At 37.8% G+C, this 19,107-nt stretch overlaps 1 protein-coding gene across 4 annotated transcripts in view; it reads left to right on the top strand.

The window, feature by feature from the left end:
- The first annotated feature begins 375 nt into the window (after positions 1–375).
- The window catches only part of SLC41A2 (solute carrier family 41 member 2), a 106,488-nt gene continuing 87,756 nt past the window's right edge, over positions 376–19,107 (top strand). The window contains exon 1 of one of the 4 annotated variants that reach the window (XM_016127050.2): positions 376–501. The gene's annotated coding sequence lies outside the window, so the exon portion shown is untranslated. Of the gene's footprint in view, positions 659–2,665; positions 3,314–10,332; positions 10,599–19,107 lie in introns of those variants that run through there. The other 3 variants (XM_016127049.2, XM_036237384.1, XM_016127048.2) reach the window with 3 other exon arrangements.

Below are 19,107 nucleotides of genomic sequence, written 5' to 3'. Positions count from 1 at the left end.
AATCCAGCTAGCCCTCGGTCTGAGAGCATAGATCATGAGTCACAGATTTGGGGATTGGGACCTGGGAGCACTTGGTGATGTGGACGTGCGTGAGTCAGCGGGGAGAGAGTAGGCTGCTGAAAAGCAGTCACAACCCCTTCTCTCCTGAGACGCCCCCCGCCCCCCTTTCTTCTGCGCGACCCGATCCCCCGCCGGCGCCTTTCAGGGTGTGGCCCGGGGTCCGGGAGGGGGCGGTGCTCGCGCCGCAGGTCGCCGCCCCCGCGGCCACATCACCAGGCGCTAGCGCTCCCCGCGGGCGGCGGCGGCGGCGCGCTTGCGCCTGCGCCGGGCGGCCGCGCGGGGGCGGGGCGGGGCGGCCGGCCGGGAGCGAGCGGGCCGCGGGCGCCGGCGCCCGGGCTGTCAGCGCGGGGCAGCGGGCGCAGCAGGCGGCGCGTGAGCAGCAGGGATCCGTGGGCCCGGGGGCAGCCGCCGCCGCCGTCGCCGCCGCCGCGGTGGCACTAGGTGAATGCTCCATCCATCCCCCGCCCCAGGTGCCCCTGTCGGGTCTAAGGAGGCGGGGTCCCCTGTCCTCACCCCGTCCGCCGCCGCTCTGCGAGGCAGGTGGCAATGGAGGGACGTCTTGGCTTTGGCCGCAGCGCCGGGTTCGGGCGCATCCCAGGTACGGGAGGGAGGTGGGGAGAGACCCAGGCCCGGGCCCCTACGGCCGGGGCGCGGGGGGCACCCGGGGAGCGAGGAGCGCCGTGCGGCGGGGCCCGCCGGAGCAGCTGTGCGCCCGCCCGGCCCGCGCGGCCAACGCCGGAGCCCGGCCCGCCGCGCCTGCCGCACCTCGGGCGGGAGGGCAGGGTGGCTCCGGGCGCCGGCGGCGGAGCGGGGTCACCGCGGCGGGTCGCCCCCGGCCCGGACGCCCAGCCAGATAGCGGGTGGTGGCTGAGTGATGGGTGGAAGGCGATCACGGATGGAGAGACTGCGAGGCAGGCTCCGGCACACCCCAGATCCTCTGCTTCAGGGCTTGGCAGTTGCTCTGAGTCACTGTGTGCTTTCATTCTTTTCTTTATATATGTGAAATATATCTCAGTAAAAGCCGCCGAATGTTCAGGTACCTAAAGAGATTACATATACGTATGTATTAGAGATATTACATTGACATGTATATTACATGTATATGTAATCTCTGTAATTGAGCAAGTAAAAAAAAGAGATATACTTCACATATTAGCAAATTCTTCCTTTTAAAGTATGATTTTTAGTATAGTCACAAAGTTTTGCAGTCGTCACCACTATCCAGAACGTTTTCATCACTCCAAAAATGAAACCCTGTTCCATTAGCAGTTACTCTTAATTCCCCTTTTACCACCCCTTGACAACCACTAATTTGCTTTCTGTCTCTGTGGATTTCCCAATTCTGGAAATTTCACAGAAATGGAATCATATCATTGTGGCTTTTGGGGACTGGCAGCTTTCACAGCATGATGTTTTCAAGGTTCATCCACGTCCTATCATGCAGCAGCACTTTATTCTTTTATGTGGTTGGATAATATTCCACCGTGTTGTTATACCACAGCATCACGTTTTGCTAATCTGTTCACCAGCTGGGGGACATTAAGAATGTCTCCACTTTTTGGCCATTATGAATAATGCAAACTAAAAACATTTGTGTATGTTTTTATGGGGACATATGCTTTCATTTATCTTGGATTGTACATGTATATTTAACTTTTGAGGAGCTGCCAAACTTTTCTAAAGTAGCAGCATCGTTTTTCTTTCCCAGCAGACACTGAGGGTTCCAGTTTCTCTGCATCCTCAGCAATACTCGTTATTGTCTATCGGCTAGTTTTTATCATAGCCATCCTAGAAGGTGTGAAGTGGTATTGCTTTGCATCTTTTCATGAGCTTATGGGCTACTCCTGTGTCTTCTTTGGAGAAATGTTTATGCAGATCCTTGGCCTGTATTTTAATTGTTATTTGTCTTTATTGTTGACTTACAACGTTCATTTATAGACAAAAATAAATCTAGGTTTAGGGGCTAGCATTGACTGAAAAATACAATCAATCTTATATTAAGCAACATAATGCTTCTACTGAGGAAAGTTAGATAAGTACCACTTAGGTCTTTCAGAACCCTGTCAATTCTTGGGCATCTTACTACCCCTTTCCCTTTTCTGAAATTTTGAGAAAAGTAACAAAAGGTCTGTTCACAACTACAATCAATAGGACACACAGTTGACATTTTCATATATACTGTACTGGGTTTGAAAACAATCCCAGTTATCACTTTAATTACAAATAATTTATTTTGGTAGCCAGCTAAACTAATGAAAAGTAGCAAACACCAATTACTCGATTCAAGGTTCTTATGCTTCTCAGGCAGAGTGGAAGATCTTATTTTCCTAAGTTCGTGTAGTATTTATTACAGTATATTTATATGTGGGAGGCAAATACATATTTTCGGTGGTGCTGAAGCCCCACTTTTAAGAGCCACTTACAGCTGAATGAATGCTGCTGAGCTGCTTTCGTGGTTAATTTCTGAGTGCACACAAATTCAGCATTAGCTTCAGGTCTGTCATAGCAAGAACCACTGAAAAAGACATGGCACTTGCCTTCCAAGCATTCAAGCCCATTTTTTTTTATTACTCTAATATGTTTTCTTATAGAAAATAAAACTAAAGATTTCTAAGTGGAAATGATGGATGAGTAACTCATTAACATTGTGCGAAGAGCAGTTCAATCTGCTTTGCAACTATCATATTATGCTTCATTGACTTCATTGACGGGCAAAATGGCTAAATAAATTAGTAGAATGAGGCTAATAATTTCAATATGGAACCTGAGTGCATGTTTTTGTTTTAGCTAATACAATGATTATCAAACATATTGAAAATACAACCTATCCAACCTAATAGTGATTGTTACTGACTTACCCAATGGGTGTATAAATATCCTATAGCTACAATGCTTTCCCAAGGTGGCCTTCTCTGCCTCCTGGAGTTTTTAGTGTCACTTATTGAGAAGGACTGAAAGGGGGCAAAAGAGAGAGAGGGAACAACTTTGGGGACATGATCTCTGGAAACTGCTGCTCATAGTGGACCTGACTTCTTTATGGTAGACTTTTAGGCACTCGTTCTCATCCTCTGAAATTACTGTAGTTAGATTTCATAGCTTTAAAATAAACAAATCTATCTCTTGTAGGGTTCAAAGGCTAGGACTGTCAGTCATATATTCTGTCTTAAGGTGGATGGATTTAATCAGATTTCTTTCCCCATGATTATCTCCACTGAGGAAATGAGAGTTTTGAACTTGAGGAAATCTAGGAAAGGTAAGTAGTATGGGGTCGTGGAACGTTTTGGAGGTTTGGGAAAAACTTGTTGTTTCTAAACGTGTGGGTGTTGAAAACAGAGATCTTTGGACAGCATAAGGCGTCTAGAAGATAAAAGCATGAATGAGAAACAGTTTGGAAGGGAGGGTTGTAGGATACAAAGACAGATTTAATTTATTTAGCCATTTTGCCCAAGAAAAATTTTAAATCGAGAAAGTGGAGTAAACCTTTCCCTTCATTCTGTGTCTCTTCCATTTTGCAGCACTTTGCTCCCCCCTGCCTATTCTTCTCTGAAGACCCAGAATCAGACTGGGATTACTGTTTACCGTGAAGCTTTTCAGTGTGCTAATTACACCTCTTCTCTCTCCAGATTCTGGTCAAATCGAGATCAGATTTAAGAAGCCAGATAAGGCTTAAAATATTAAAATGTAGTTTAATTGGCCTTTCTGATGAAGCCGGATTGGAGAATTTAGCATGAACTCTGTGCTTACTGTATTCCTTCTCAATTTACCTACCCAGATGAAACCTTAGCAGCTGAAAAACTGCAGATCTCTCCTCCCGCAGGGAGGTGAAAGTCCTGTCTCAGGGAGTTTATCTCTTAGGAAAAGTTTCTCACCTGCAAATCCAAGGGAGTCAGTGAAAGCTCAGGGGTGGATCTTATCTGGGATATTGACCTTTATCCTTATTTGAGCCGCTAGATAAATCACTTTCCTGTAGAAGGAACTGATGATGGGTTGGAGAGAAAGATAAGTATCCCTTCAATCCTGACTTCCGTTGTCATTGCAGAGAGGGCCGTAAGCAGCCATGTTTTCATCAGTCAAGTGTGTTGTGGTTAATGGTGTTTTGTAGGCTGCCTTAGGAACCTAATGACCGTTTATAAAATTGGAACTGAGAACATATTTTCTTTGGAAAGAGCTTAACAGTTTTTAAGTGGGTGCTCATTTCATTTTGTGGTTAAATATATAGATGATTCAAGTCCCTTTCCTTGTTTTACTCCTCAAATATTTGTTGACCGTCCAGTATGTAATAGGCACTGGGCTAGGCCCCCGGGAGTCACCTATGAACAAGACTGAGGCCTTTTTCATGGAATTTACAGCCTCGAAAGATGACCAGCACAAGTATATTACAGTCAAGTATAGTAAATGTTAGAAAGCACGGAGTACTTTGAGACCACAAGTGAGGGGGCACTGATCTGAGAGGCTCAGGAAAGTGACTGTGAAGTAGAATACGACGTAGCCAGGTAAAAGGGGAGAGTGAGGGTGAACCAGATTTTTTCAGGAAAAAGGACATGGAGAAAGGCCAAGAATGGGAGAGTGTGGTGTACCTAACGCAGTGTTTTTCAAGCTCCAAGGACCTAGGCACCAGCCAGTAGATTGTATAATCAATCAGTTTGGTTGGTGGTGACCTATGTTTTAAAAAAGAAATGGAATAAAAGATAAGAATGGGTCACACACATAGATACTTATTAGATTGTGATGTATAAAGTTAGAAAATTCCTGCCTCAGAGGAAACAGTGTCACCACAGCCAAAGGTCTTGGGTACATGGGAAAGATTGTGCAGGATTTAGCTAACCTTACTGGAGGTCTTGGATTTATCTTAGAGGAGAGGAGAAGGCATTGAACAGTTTTCATCAGGGCCTGATGAGATTTATATTTTGTAAAGATCCCTTTGAATGCCTAGTCTTTAGAGTATAAACTTCAAATTTCTTGGCCCAGTGTTACAGGTATTGGTTCCAGTCTCTTTTTCTAAAGAATGATTAAGCTCTTTTTATATTGGACTCTTCATAAAGAGTACTTGTTTGCCTCAGTGCCTTTGCATTAAGACTGAAAGATCTGTGATAGCAGCCCTTGCCTCTTGTCTTGTTCATGTTGAATCTATGGCATTTAGCATAGTGTCTGGTAACCAGTAGGGACTAAGCAAATCTTCATTGATGGAGTGTAAATATCCTTAATATGAGAACTGTTACATATTGATAGAAATGACATTGGTGTTTCTAGTAATACTTGCTTTTGAAAAAAGAAAAAGGTTTTGTTAGAGATTCTTTTTTCTCAGTTGGAATCATGTGATAGAGCCACATTCAATTGTTTAAAAGATAATTTAACAAAAAGTACTTACGTTCTATTAAAACAGAAGTAGAGATCAGGAAAAGAACATCAAACTTTCTGATTTGGGGGTTTCTCCCAAGGAGTATGGAGCAATACCCGATTGGTCATAGGAGGCAGCAGTCCAGCAGTTGTTTACGTTTTGTTTGAAGAGAGATGCATTCTCCAAGCAAAAGGTAGTTTTATAAAGATGGCTGGGAACAAAGGGAATAAATTAGATTCAAATGTATTATTCATATGAGATTAATGGAGAGGAAACAGAAAACAGATTTTGATCTTAGAAGAAGTAAAAATAGAACATCCATATACCCCAAAGAACTTACAAGTAAGAATTTATTGATGTCAGTTTGTTGCCAGAGAATGATTGTACTGTCACAGTACTGTGACTTCACAGAATTAGATTGTGAAACCCAACTGTGAAGGAAAAATTCTTTCAGGGTATGGTTTTGATAAGTGGCAAGAGAAGTTATGAAAAATTCATGAAAGGTAGAGCAATTTCAAGTTCTGAACCAAATTTCTTTTTAATATACTTTTTGAGATGTGAAAACTTTGCTAGTTAGTTTTGTAAATTAGATTTCGTATATCTTAAACATGAATCGTGAATCAAAACTTGCTAATATAGGATGGCTTTTAAAAGTTGCTGAATTTTATATTTTTATGTTCTATTGAGTCCTATTTTAAGCTGTGCATCATAGAACTTAAATCAAAACTAACTTGTATAAATTTATCCTAAGGAAATAATTCTAGATATGAGAAAGTATTATGCAGAAAGATGTTCATTTTCATTGCAATGTAATTTAGTCAGGAAAGTGTCTTGCTACAGGGAAATGATTCATTAAAATGTGGCAATCCACTTGAAGAAATTACACCATTAAAAATGCTTTTTTAGAGCAATAGTTTCTTATTTATGATTTTTTAAATTAAAAAGTAAAAAGTACTCAATATAAACAAAAGTTCAAATAAGATAAAAATATGCAGGATTTGAAAAGTGAAGTCGGTATTACAGGTTCTTCTTTTTACCCTACCATCCTAGGCCAACCCAGTTCTCCAGAGATCAGTGCTCGGAGCACTTTGGTATCTGTCCTTCCACACTTTTTTCTAACCCAGGGGTTTTTAAACTGCTCCAAGGAGGGGTTTCAGTATCCTCTCAAGTTAGTTAAGATGAGAACTGAGTCGGGGGAAACCGGGGTGCTTCAACCGGTATTGCTTTGCTTTTTCCTGCTTTATATATTGAGATTTCACATACAATTTAATTTCAACACGGAATTCCTCTGCAATAAAAATAAATTTTTAAAAGCAGCTGGACTAATTTAGAAAATGAAGTGCTAAACCCCCTAAATCAGGAATTCCTGATCTTCCCCAGTTTACCACGTTGGAGTTTGGTCATAAGAATCAGCTCAGACCTTATTTTTTCCCCCATCTCACTAGTCTTAATATCTCTTTAAGGTTCAGTTTCTCATCATTTTGTTCATTCTTTTAATGTGTGTAGTGAACACCTGCACTGTGAATAATATTAGGTGGAGAATAAGAATTTTGTATCAAAGCTCGTAGACTAATAAAAGTGACCTACACGTAAACAAGGACAGTAATGTAGTCTACAGAAAGCGTTTGGGGTGCAGGTGCTAAAGATATAAGTGGTCTCTTCCTTTACACTGTCTTATATGGCACTTATAAAAAAGGTCAGTTTATGCTATGGTTACATTTCTGCGTCTTTGGTAATTATTTGTTCATTTATTGATCGAGTAATAGAAGATAATACAGAGAGAGTTTACCTGTGAATTGGGGATGAGGCCCAGGAAGGAGCTGTCTTCATTCTTGAGCAATCAGCTGTGTTAAAAAATAACTTGAATCCAGTTTGCTGGATTCCGGTGTTGGGCATGAGTGGAATTGGGAGGCAGCACTGGAAGGACCCTGGTTCTGTGTCCCCCGTGGCCACTTACACTGGTGTACAGGATCACAACACACAGAATGCCTGTAGCGTCTCCCTTATCATTAGCTGGTTAGTTGGGAAGTCGTGAATTCAAGTCCCGTGTCTTTATCTTACTAACTTTATAACTTGGGCATTTATTTAATCTCTCTGAGACTATTTTCCTAACCTGTCGTATATGAACATGTCTATATGGTAGGGTTGTAAAAAAAATTATATGAGATGAATACATAGAAATGAAGTCTGTTCTTTTTAAGTAGTGTTCATGTTTTATAGAATGGGTGATTATTCTCTTTTCCTTTGGGTTTAAGTTTTTATATATTTTGTAGGATTTATGGATTAGACTCTTAATTCTTTGAAAACGTATTTTTTTTTTGGTCCGGGAGTGGCTATTTGATAGCTATTCGTATTTCTGGTGAGGTAAGTATAAACAATATAGGAAAGTAATAGGACCAAAGGAACATATAGAGGGGAAAATTAATCTTTTTCATCATTATCTAGTGTCTTCTCTTGGGACTTCAAGCAGACTGTTATATCTATGATCAAGAAAGCAAAATTAGTAGGTAGCCTCAGGTCCAAAGCCTGGCCTGCTATTTTCTTCATTATATGCCGCTTTCCTCTATCTTTTAGATAGCAAACAGTGAAGACATTTTATCGTAACATAATGTTCTAATTTTTTTTAAGAAGGAAAAAAAAAAAAAACTCTAGCATTTCTATATTATAAAGTTTCAAAATCACCCCAGGCAAACTCATGATGGAATCCACCTTTCTAATGCTTCTTGTGGGTAGACTTAGTTCTCTAGTCCAACAGAAATTTATGGTATGGATTAAGGTAGTCTGTTTTATTTGCTGATGGCAAAAATGTTATTTAGATATCTTTTTAAAATTAAAAGATACATCAGATATACTATTTCAATTAGACAACAGTATCAGAGCTACTTCCTACTCCAGCTTTCATTTTCTTTTTAAAACATTGTGGTTTCCTGAAAACCTGTATTGTTCAGTATAAATTGATACCGTTTCATGTGTGTATATACTGGTCAGTGTGTGTATATAAAATACTTTATAAGTAGGCTGGGTAAATTGTGTAAAATGTAAATATTAAACTTCAGTTCATTTTTTTAAGAGAAAGTTGGAACAAAATAGTTGATCTAAAAATTATAAAAGCCAGGGGTTTGACACAACAATATATAACATGTTTGTGATTGTTTGGTAAAAGTCTGTTTCTTAGTAAGGGGAGGAAGAGGTGGCAAGTTAGGTTTTGAGTCATTTACAAAAATGTGTAATAATGATAACAATTAGCTAACATTTATTGAAGGCTCAATACACTGTTCTAAGCACCTTATATGTATTAAGTCATTTAATCTTCACAATAACCCAATGAAGGAGATACTTCTTTTTTTCCATGAGGAAACTGAGGTACAGAGGCATAGGTCCCACAGCTTGTGAAAGTCAGAATTTAAGCCAAAGTAATTTGACTTGGGAGCCCAAGCTCTTAACTTCTATCAATATCATTAGTGTGTTGACACTTCTTGACATTTAATTTTTTGGAAGAAAATCATCTCTCTTAATTGACATGTGAGGATATGCTGAGTAAGTCACTTGAAGTTCCCCCATAAAATCATGCAAGTCATGTTATTGATTTATTCATCTACTGAAAGCATAACAGATATCTTGGTGAAGCTTTATACAATCTCACACGTAGCATAAAGCATTTACCAGTGATTCCACATGAATAATACAACTCTGAACAGGAAGTTAATATTCTCCTTTTCAAAATATACTTCACTGAAATCTGTATACTCACTCAGGTATTGGAATTTTGATTGTGCATAGATGTTACAATCTGAATTTCGACTCATTACTCCTTAGACCAAAAACAAAAACAAAAAAACCTAGTTCTCCTTAGTCCCTGGGGACAGTGTTTAGTAGTCAGTTTAAGCATGTGTTTGAGCATTAGTGAGGGGGTAGCAAGAAAGAGTAAAAAAATTTAAATCATTTATTGTTTTGTAATTTTTAAAGAAACAGTGATGTCCTCTTTCTGGGAAGAGTCGTACCCTTTTGTGACTCTTACTTTGTTTGACATTATTGTTTTGAATTACGTGGCGGATTATAGGAGTGACAACCATAGACAAGAGGTGGTATGGGGCAGAGGGAGTTAGTGATTCACAATCACCTAGCAAATCCATACGATACAAATGAAATCATCGCTACGAAAAACAAATACACCAGCGTGGTAGCTGTTTGAAGGTGTTTCGGACTTGCTGATCAAATGAAGCCTTTCGCCTTTTAATTGGGTTGTACTTACTGGGGAGTGTGTGGAGAGGGAGAAGTGGGAAAAAAAGAAGAAATTTTAGAGCCCCTGAGAGTTTTAGAAAGAAGAAACTGTAATTAGCCGTTAAAAATAACTTTGTAAAATAATACTGATGAGGAATTTTTAAGTATTTGATGAAGTGCAAAAAAAAAAAAAAGATGTAAAACAGTATATACAATATGAGCCTATTCTTGTTTTAAACATATGAATATAGAGAAAATATATAGTAATGTTATCATATACATCAATATGTGATCAGTGATTATCTGTGGATGGTGGGTTTCCAGAATAAACAATTTTTGTTTATCCTCTGCTTTTTTTTTTTTTTGCATTGCACACCTACTGATTCTGTGAAAACAAAAAAAATAATAAAAAAGAACTCCATACCAGTGGACATTAGAAACAATTTCAGATGAGGTGGGAAACAAGGTGGCAAGGACATTTTTATGGGCAAAGACCATTAAAAGTCACCTAAGTTGGATTGGGGGTGGCTTTGCCAGTAGTTTTAGCTTGAACTTCAAGTTGAACTTGGAGCCCTTCGGAAAATGGCTCCTTTTTTTTTTTTTTTCTTAACTGGCATTTGAATAAAAAAGTGCACAGCCTGACCAAAGGGTAGAGGAGAGACTTGATGGCAGTGAGTAAAGATAATAGTGAGTTAGGTCATCGTTTCAGCTTGATGCCAACATAATCGAGTAATGTAACACCGTGTACCTGTAGTTTATCTAATCTGCTTACAGTCTCGTGTAGTGAGTTTGTGCACTGGAACAGACTTTGCAGCCCTGTGTACCAGGAAGCACACTTGAGGGAAATGACAGTTTGGGGAAGGTGGAAGATCTGGCTTCATCTCCCTGGGTGAAGATGTCCCAGTGAGGGAAGGTGCTAGGTCGCCACCTGAGGCAGATGACAGTGGAGGAGCGGTCCTATTTTGTCACCTTATGGAAGGTAACGTAATTTGGTGTGGCCTGCTCATCGGGGTGGTATGCTGCTTCTCGCCAGCACGGGGGAAAGAAAAGGGCCCCGGATGAATTGAAGTGCTCTGAGGAAATATTTGAAATGGAATAGCTGAAAATTATGAGACGCTCTGTCTTAAAATGTAGAAGAAAAATCATAACCTTACCTCTGGCAAATCATTTTTTTCTCTCACTTTTCTTAAAAAGAAAGTTTTGTTTTTCTTTTGAACTTTGACACATTGGTATCCTTTCTGTACCTTAAAATTCTGGAAGCTTTTATTTTCAGGTTTCAGTTTATCTATCTATTTATTTTGTTTGTTTGTTTGTTTTTAATGCCTACAGCACCCGATCTTTCTAGATGATCTCCCATCCTGGTCCTAACCAGGCCCGACCCTGCTTAGCTTCCGAAATCAGATGAGATCGGGCATGTTCAGAGTTCAGGTTTCAGTTTAATTATACAAAGAGTCAAGTATATATTTTGAGTAGGTCCCAGAACTGAGTTTGTATTTTAAAAATTGAATTCTTTCTAACAGTATAAAAGTATGAAAGTATACTTTCACACTTTTAAGTTCTGAGTAATAATTATAGTACACTTTTAAGTTCTGAGTAATAATTCTACTCATTTGAAATGCTGGTAAACTCTGCTTACCTAGTTTCTAAATTTAGGTATTTCAGATTTATAAGTGCCAGAGAAAACTGCTAAGGAAATATAATATTTGTGTTTTATTCTATGTACACTATCTTTTACACAAAAGTGTTGAGTCAGTTTATAAAAACAACACCTACAAGGAATGCTGGTTTAAAAAAAGAATTATAAAACTAGTACCAAAGAAAATAAAAATAGGAGTATAATGTTAAGACGAATAAGTTGAGCATAGATTTGAATTTCAGATGTAGCTATAAATTTCCTCACTTGGAAAGTTTAAAAAAGGTGGCTCAGTCTTTTTAAAGAAAATAAAAATACCAGTTTTCAGTAGCAAGCCTTTCTGTAGCTATAATTTTTAAATAAAGTATCATGTGACTTTATATAGGGATGATTCATGAGGAGATGTGTTCTCAGTAGTAATTTACAGGTAATTAATGAATGTCAATTGCATATCAATTACAGAAGAAAGTTGTTTGATAGTTTTTTTTTTTGAATTAGGTACATGTAAGCAATGTTTAAGATAAGTAGGGAAGACTTTATTTTTTTTGTTATTGTTTAAAAACAGTTTATCAACTTCAAAACAGATTTCTGTGATTCACCTTGTTTGCTATTCAGCCATTCATCGACTTGTTTTCCAATAGTAGCACTAACTGATATGTCTAGTAGTTTTTGCTTCCTGTATTATAAAAACTATTTATGTATTGCTGTCAATTTAATCAGAATACCTAGTTAAATGATTGATTTTTTTCCCCCCACATTTCAGTTGGTTGGTTTGAAAGGAGCTAGATCTAATCTAACTGATGGGACTCGATAGAATAAATTGTACTTTGTTTATGTAATACACTTAGTTTTTGGGCACACACCATATTTATTCTGTCAACATTTTCTCAATAAGTAGAAATGGCTTAACTGTAGATTGTGTTTTAGTTGATTCATTGGCTTGTTTTTGATGTGTCTTTCTTCCAAATAAAACATTCTTTAAAAAAAATTATTTTTTTAGTGGAGTTGAAGTTTGTGATTCTGAAAACAAAATCAGTTGCTCTGGGTCTGGTTTCCTTTGAAACATTATTTGAGATGCATTGAGGATTTATTATACAGAAAGTTTATTATATCCATTGATTATTTCTCTGGGCTTAAACTCATTCTTTACAAATGTTTGGCTGTCTTTTAGGCATATAGACACTTTAGGATTGCTCACTTTTATGACATTAGTCTTTTTCGTCAGTGGGCAATCTTAGAAATGAGTGATTTTTTTTTATGGAATCAGCTAGCTTTTGGATATGAGTAGCATGATCATGTCCGTGACTTCTCAGGCTTTTGTGTTTGTGAGAGAATATGAAGACCGTCATTGTACGGCAATCCAGTGTGACTGAAATAGCAGTTAATTGCCTTTTCACTTTTCTCCCACTTTTCCTAGCTCATCAAGAATATTTGACATCACTGTCTATTGCCTAAATGAAACCAATGTGACCGCATGAATTCATTTTTGGTAGCTCGTTTCCAGTTTAAGCCAAAGAAGTAAAGATTTTAAAAAGCTGTTCAATGTATTTCAGTCAAAAAAAGGGGATGGTATGAAAGGAGATACTTTCATTCTGCTTTGGAGGTGGCAAGCCTTTTAATCTGAGAGGACAATATTTGTGAGGCGGCATTTCTTACATTTCAGTTTCCAAGTACTTTCAAATGAACTAACAGTGACAAACAGTATAGGCTAAGGTGTGTAAATTACTACAACTCCTCTGTTCTAATTTGACACTTAACACCTTAAGAAGTTTGTGGGATAGCTATTGGCCTGTCTTACCTTCGTCCTTTAGAATTTAGAACATTCTTTAGAACATTCTTTAGATCATTACCGTGGGATGGTAGTTCCTTTTCCTTGGATAACTGTAGGAAATAAGAGATCCATATACTTTTTTTTTCTCTAGTCATACATTCTTTATATATATGTGTATATATATATATATGAGAGAGAGAGAGCGTTTGTGAAAGTTAAGTATTAATTGTCATCCTTTATTGTCTTCAGTAGAGATTTAAGAAAGAATATTAACAGAACTGAATGTTAAGAACTATCACAGTACACATCACATCAGGCTTTCTCAATGTTAGCATTAGTGACATTTTGGGCCTCATGATTCTTTGCTGAGGGGCTGGGGACTATCTCATGCATTGTAGATTTTTAACCATCATCCCTGGCTTTTACCAGTAACATCCTCCCAGTTATGACAACCAGAAATGTCTCCACACATCATTGCCAACTGTCCCCTGGCGGGTGGGATGGGGCGGAATCGCTCCTTGTTGAGAATTGCCTTACATCTGTCAGTTTACATTTTTAGAAGTGTCCACAAAAATTACATTTTCTCATTTTTTAACTCCCTCGCCTAAGATAAGGAGCACAAAAATATCAGTGCTCCCATTTTACAAATTTGATGATACTGAGATTAAGTGGTTTTCCCAAGGTCACCTAGTTATGCTCCAAGTTTAGTTCTCTACTGATACAATACACTACCCATCTATGTCCACAAAGTGTGAAAACGTTGTCATATGTCAAAGTCTTGTAATAGCTAATGATCTTTTAGAAGTGAGTATGCAAGCATTGTAAATTTTTTAAATTTTATTTTTTTTATTAGTTTCAAGTATACACTACATTGGTTAGACATTTATACAGTGTATGAAATGATCCCCCTGATTACTCTATCTTCCCTCTGGCTCTACACACAGCCGTTACCTTACTGCTGACTGCACTCCCTGTGCCGGGCTCCCCTTCCCCGTGACCATCTATCAACTACCAATTTGTACTTCTTTAACCCTCTACTATTTCTCCCAGCCCCCCAACCCAACTCCCCTCTGGCCATCACCTCATTGTCCTCTGTATTTGTGAGTCTGTTTTCAATTAGTCTGGTTTTTTTGTTGCTGTTGTTGTTCCTTAGATTCTGCATATAAGTGAAATTGTATGGTATTTATCTTTTTCCGTCTGACTTATTTCACTCAGCATAATACCCTCTAGGTCCATCCATGTTGCGAATGGTAGGATTTCATTTTATGGCTGAGTTAATATTCCACTGTATATATGAACCATAACTTCTTTATCTAGTCATCTGTTGATGGGCATTTAGGTTGCTTCCATATCTTGGCTATTGTAAATAGTGCTGCCATGAACACAGTGATGCATAGATCTTTACGAATTATTGTTTTGGGCTTCTTTGTGTAAATACCCAGAAGTGCAGTTGCTAGGTCAAAAAGTATATCCATTTTTAACTGTTTGAGGAACCTTCAGAGTATTTTCCATGGTGGCTGTACCAATTTGCAATCCCACCAGCAGTGTATGAGGGTCCCCTTTTCTCCACATCTTCGCCAACACTTGTTCTTTGATGTATTAGTCATACATACTTAACTGGATACCATAAATTATACTTCTGCCTAGCAGCAATAGGACATTTAGAATTCAGGAGATTTATTTTTTATTTTTTATTATTTTTTGTTTTATTGTTTCTTTTTTGGGGGGGTGGGTGGGAGATTTCTTTTATATCATCATATTGATTTTTAACTTTTAAGAGAGTTAAGTGATGTATTAAATGTCATAGGAAGCCCAAGACATCTCTGCTATGTGGGAATTGGATGTGGGTGACCAAGTCCAATTTTTTATTATTAAAAAATTCTTTTTTTAAAAAAAACTGTAAGTGACATGAAAATTGTTAATTGCGTGTGTGTGGACATTTAATTTTGACTGTTTCTTCTCTGTTCCCTTCATCCTATATTGTTTCGGGTAGATTTCGTTGAGGTAGTTTACTTTTACTCTGACCTTTTGAATGAAGTGGAAGTTCTTGGGTGTTAGGAATATTTGGTAGAAGGTGTAGAAGCAAGAAAGTTGAATAGAGGAAATTGGAATAAAAGAAACTGAGGGAAGAATAAGAGAGAATAATGTAGCTGCCTCAGGTAATCTAGTAGAAGGCGTTGAGTCAGTATGAAATAATTAGTACCAAAAATAAGCAATATGAGGAGCTCAGTGGATGAGAATGTTGAAATCAAAGAGCTAAAAAGGAGAAGTGCTTTTATTAATAACCGTAGGGCTAGTTCACCTTGAGAGGAGCGTTCTTTATTTAACATAATCCAGTAATCGAGAGCCAGGATCCCCACAGATGAGACTAGAGTGTCCTCATGGGTTCCGATAACTTCTCAAGGGTGAAGGGTTTGGCAGCGAGGTCATGGCAGGATGGCAGAGACTGATGCCAGAGCGAGCATGAGAAAACCAAAGAATGACCGTTTGTTTAAGAGCTGTTTGGGGTATGTGCCGAGAAGTGATTTGATGGTAAATTCTTCAGGAAAAAGGAATTTTGGTTAAGAAAAGGAGAACCCGAGGAGTTCATATGATAAAATCGGTATCTAAAAAGCTTTGAAAAATAATTTTTGCTTGAATAGAAGAAGTTAATCATTGATAGAAATTGGTGAGGATTTAAGTTTACACAGGTTGGGATCTCTAAATGAAAACGGTTAAAGAAAATTGAGCAGTCATAAAGTTGCCCTGCTGTTTGGGGCTGCCAAAGCAAATTAAATAGACATGATCCTTTTTTATGAAGTTATTATGCAGTTAAACAAGTACTTACTGGGTATGTATGATTCAAAAGAATATACCTTTTTAAAAAATAAAACAAGGAAATAATTTGTATAAAATCAACTAAGATACAGTTTTTGTTGGCATAATCGTACCAAAAGCTAATATAACTGACCACATAATACATCCTGTTTGGTAACTATCTACATTTTAATAACTAACAGAAACGTAGAAGACATATTTCAAAGAGGAAATGAAAAGAGCAGAATGTACGTTTGCAGAATGGCAAAAGCAAGAATATATAATATATATAACATATAATATATAAAAACCATTATATGACTTGGATTCTAGGTTATTTTTTGTGTGTATGTATGTGTGTGATAGTACTGTGGTTTTGTTTATACAAACATAAAACACCCACCCGATCAATAGGTTTTGAGATTTTTTTTTTTTTACTAAATATGGTAATTACCCATAATAGATTATATCAAAACCTTTTTATCGTTATGGGAAGATCACAAAGTATTAAACTCCCATATAATGCCTTTCCTAGTAATCTGACATGATTTAGGCCTGCTAACTCACATTGCTGCTGGATTTTTCATGTCATTATTTAGCCTTTGCAGTGGAACAGAATGCCTACTCTAGTACAATGGGCAGATTTTCTCCGAGATACTGGTTTAGTATTAATCAACACACATACCATACACTTCTTTTTCTTAACTTTAAAAATAAGGAGTTTTAGCAGTAATTTTTTTTTTTTCGTAACTAAATGGAATTCATAAGGACTGTAGTATTAGTTTATTTTCCTTGAAGCCAGTTGTTCTCTGACACAACTATAGACAAGTGCTGCCCAATGCAAAGTTTTTTCATAGGGAGCACGGGTTGAGTTTTTCATAGATCTAAATGTGTTCAATGGAAAAGCTGTCTTTTAGTCTTGAAATTTTTGTCCTTTCTACATTTTTGGTGTTAAAATGTAAACTTAATTTTTAAGGATTTAAAAAATATTTTTTAGATTCTATGTATGTACTTGTAATTTCTGTCTAGGTTTATTCAGCTATAATTGACATGTCACTATGAGTTTTCGGTGTACAGTATGATGGTCTGACTTACACATATTGTGAAATGAATACCACGATAAGTTGAGGTAGCATTCATCATTTGATACAGATACAATAAAAAGAAACAGGAAAAAAATTTCTTCTTGAAATGAGAACTCTTAGGATTTACTCTCTTAACAACTTTCATATATCATACAATGGCAACCAATTTATCACATTGTACATCACATCCCTCATAATTCTGTATTTTATAAATGGAAGTTTGTACCTTTTGTTTGACCTCCTTCCTCCAGTTCTGCCCACCTCTGGTAACCACAATCTAATCTCTTTTTCTGAGTTCTTTTTTTTTTTTTTTTAAGGTTCTACATGTAAGTGAGGTCATTCATTACTTGTCTTTGACTTATTTCATTTAGCATACCGCCTTCAAGGTCCATCCATGTTGTTGCAAATGCCTGGATTTTCTAAGTTTTTGTTTATGGCTGAATAATATTCCATTGTGTATGTATATACCACAGCTTCTGTATCCATTTATCTTTTGGTAGACACGTAGGTCGTTTTCTTGTCTCGACTATTGTAAATAATGCTTCTGGGAACACAAGGAATGCAGATAATCTATATTGGAGATATACCTAAAAATAGGATTGCCAAATCAAATGGTGTCCTATTTTTAATTTTTTGAGGTTCCTCCATACTGTTCTCCATAGTGGCTGCACAGTCCCAACCAACAGTGCACAAGGGTTTCTTTTTCTTCACATCCTCATTAGCATTTGTTATTTCTTTTTGATGATAGCCATTCTAACAGGCATGAGTGGGAAATACCATTTTTACCTTGATAAAAATTATGGAGGAAATTTGGTTTAATGAGATCTGAATGTTTGGAAACCACTGTTTTAAAACTCTTTAACCAAAGATGAAACCCCAAGTGCTCAGTATATCAGAGAGACTCACCTAAACTAAAATAAATAGGAATGTGGTTCCATTCATCCAAATTTTTAAAAGATACATACTTTTTTTGCTTAACTTTCATTAGATCGTGCTCCGGTAATGAACAATTCCAGACTCTCAGGGCTTTCAGCAACAGCTTTATTTCTCTCTCGTGATACGCATTGTCTGTGGGTTGCCGTGAATTGGCTGCAGTAGCTGTGGCTCTGCACGTAATTGTCCAGGGACCCGGTCTAAAGAAGTAGCACCTACCTAGGACATGCCATTCTTGTGACAGAGGGAAAAGAAGACATAGCTGAACTGTTTTTGCATGTAGGTGCCATTGCTGCTCTCATTCCAATGGCCAAACCTGATGTCAGTGGAGATGAGGAATTATAATCCTCCCGTAGACCCTGCACGTAATGTGGCAGCAGGTGGAGATCATCCTTTTAGAGAAGGGGAGCAATAAGTGGGAGTAATAATAAAATAGGTCACACTGTCACTTATACAAAGCATTGATGTGATGTATATGAATAATTTAAAGAACAAAAATAAACACTTAAGTATCTACTGCCAGGCTAAAAAAATAAATAAATAACCAGTACTTTTAAAGCCTACTGTTTGGGCTTTATACCACTTACCCAAATATAACCATTCACAGTGTATGTGTTACCAGTGCTTACGTTCTTGTTCACATTTGAAAGTCGGATGGATGTAAATCAGATTTCCATTTTGAATGTACAGGAAGTTGCTTCTCAAACTTTAAGGTGTACACAAATCACTTGGCGATGCTATTAACAGAGGAGGGGTTGAGTTCAGGAAGTTGGGGTAGGGTGGGAGCTGAGAGCCTGCATTTCTAACAAGCTCCCGAGCGATGCCAGTGCAGCTGGACCACAGGCCATGCTTTGAGGAACCAGTATCCCTAAGGCACTAAGATAGAGTTGCCCATGTGTTTGGCTGCACATAGCACCCACCTAAGGAGTCTTTGGAACAAAACTGTGAAATAACATTAGATACAGCCAATTCTAACTAAGGTTTTTGAATCGTCCCCGATATTTTTACTGACATTGCATGAGCATGTGGATAAGTAACTTTTTTTTTAATGTAGCAATCTGGGGAAAAAAAAAATCTGCAAGCCACAACTTTAACCACTCTACTTGTATCTGCTAAAGATGTTTTTTTATTTTTTAAATTTTTATCTGTGTAAATATTGGCTATTAATGAATAAAGTAATAGATTAGTTTTTTCCCCTAAGGATTACTTTATAATTTACAAAGAGAATTCAGAATTTAAACCTGAGCCTTTATTCTGAAGTTTTAAAGAC

This window comes from Rousettus aegyptiacus, unplaced genomic scaffold (genome assembly GCF_014176215.1).
Source record: "Rousettus aegyptiacus isolate mRouAeg1 unplaced genomic scaffold, mRouAeg1.p scaffold_m13_p_2, whole genome shotgun sequence".
Lineage (NCBI taxonomy): Eukaryota > Metazoa > Chordata > Mammalia > Chiroptera > Pteropodidae > Rousettus > Rousettus aegyptiacus.
Note: the sequence above shows the minus strand (reverse complement) of the source record. Positions and strands in the feature narration are given on the sequence as shown.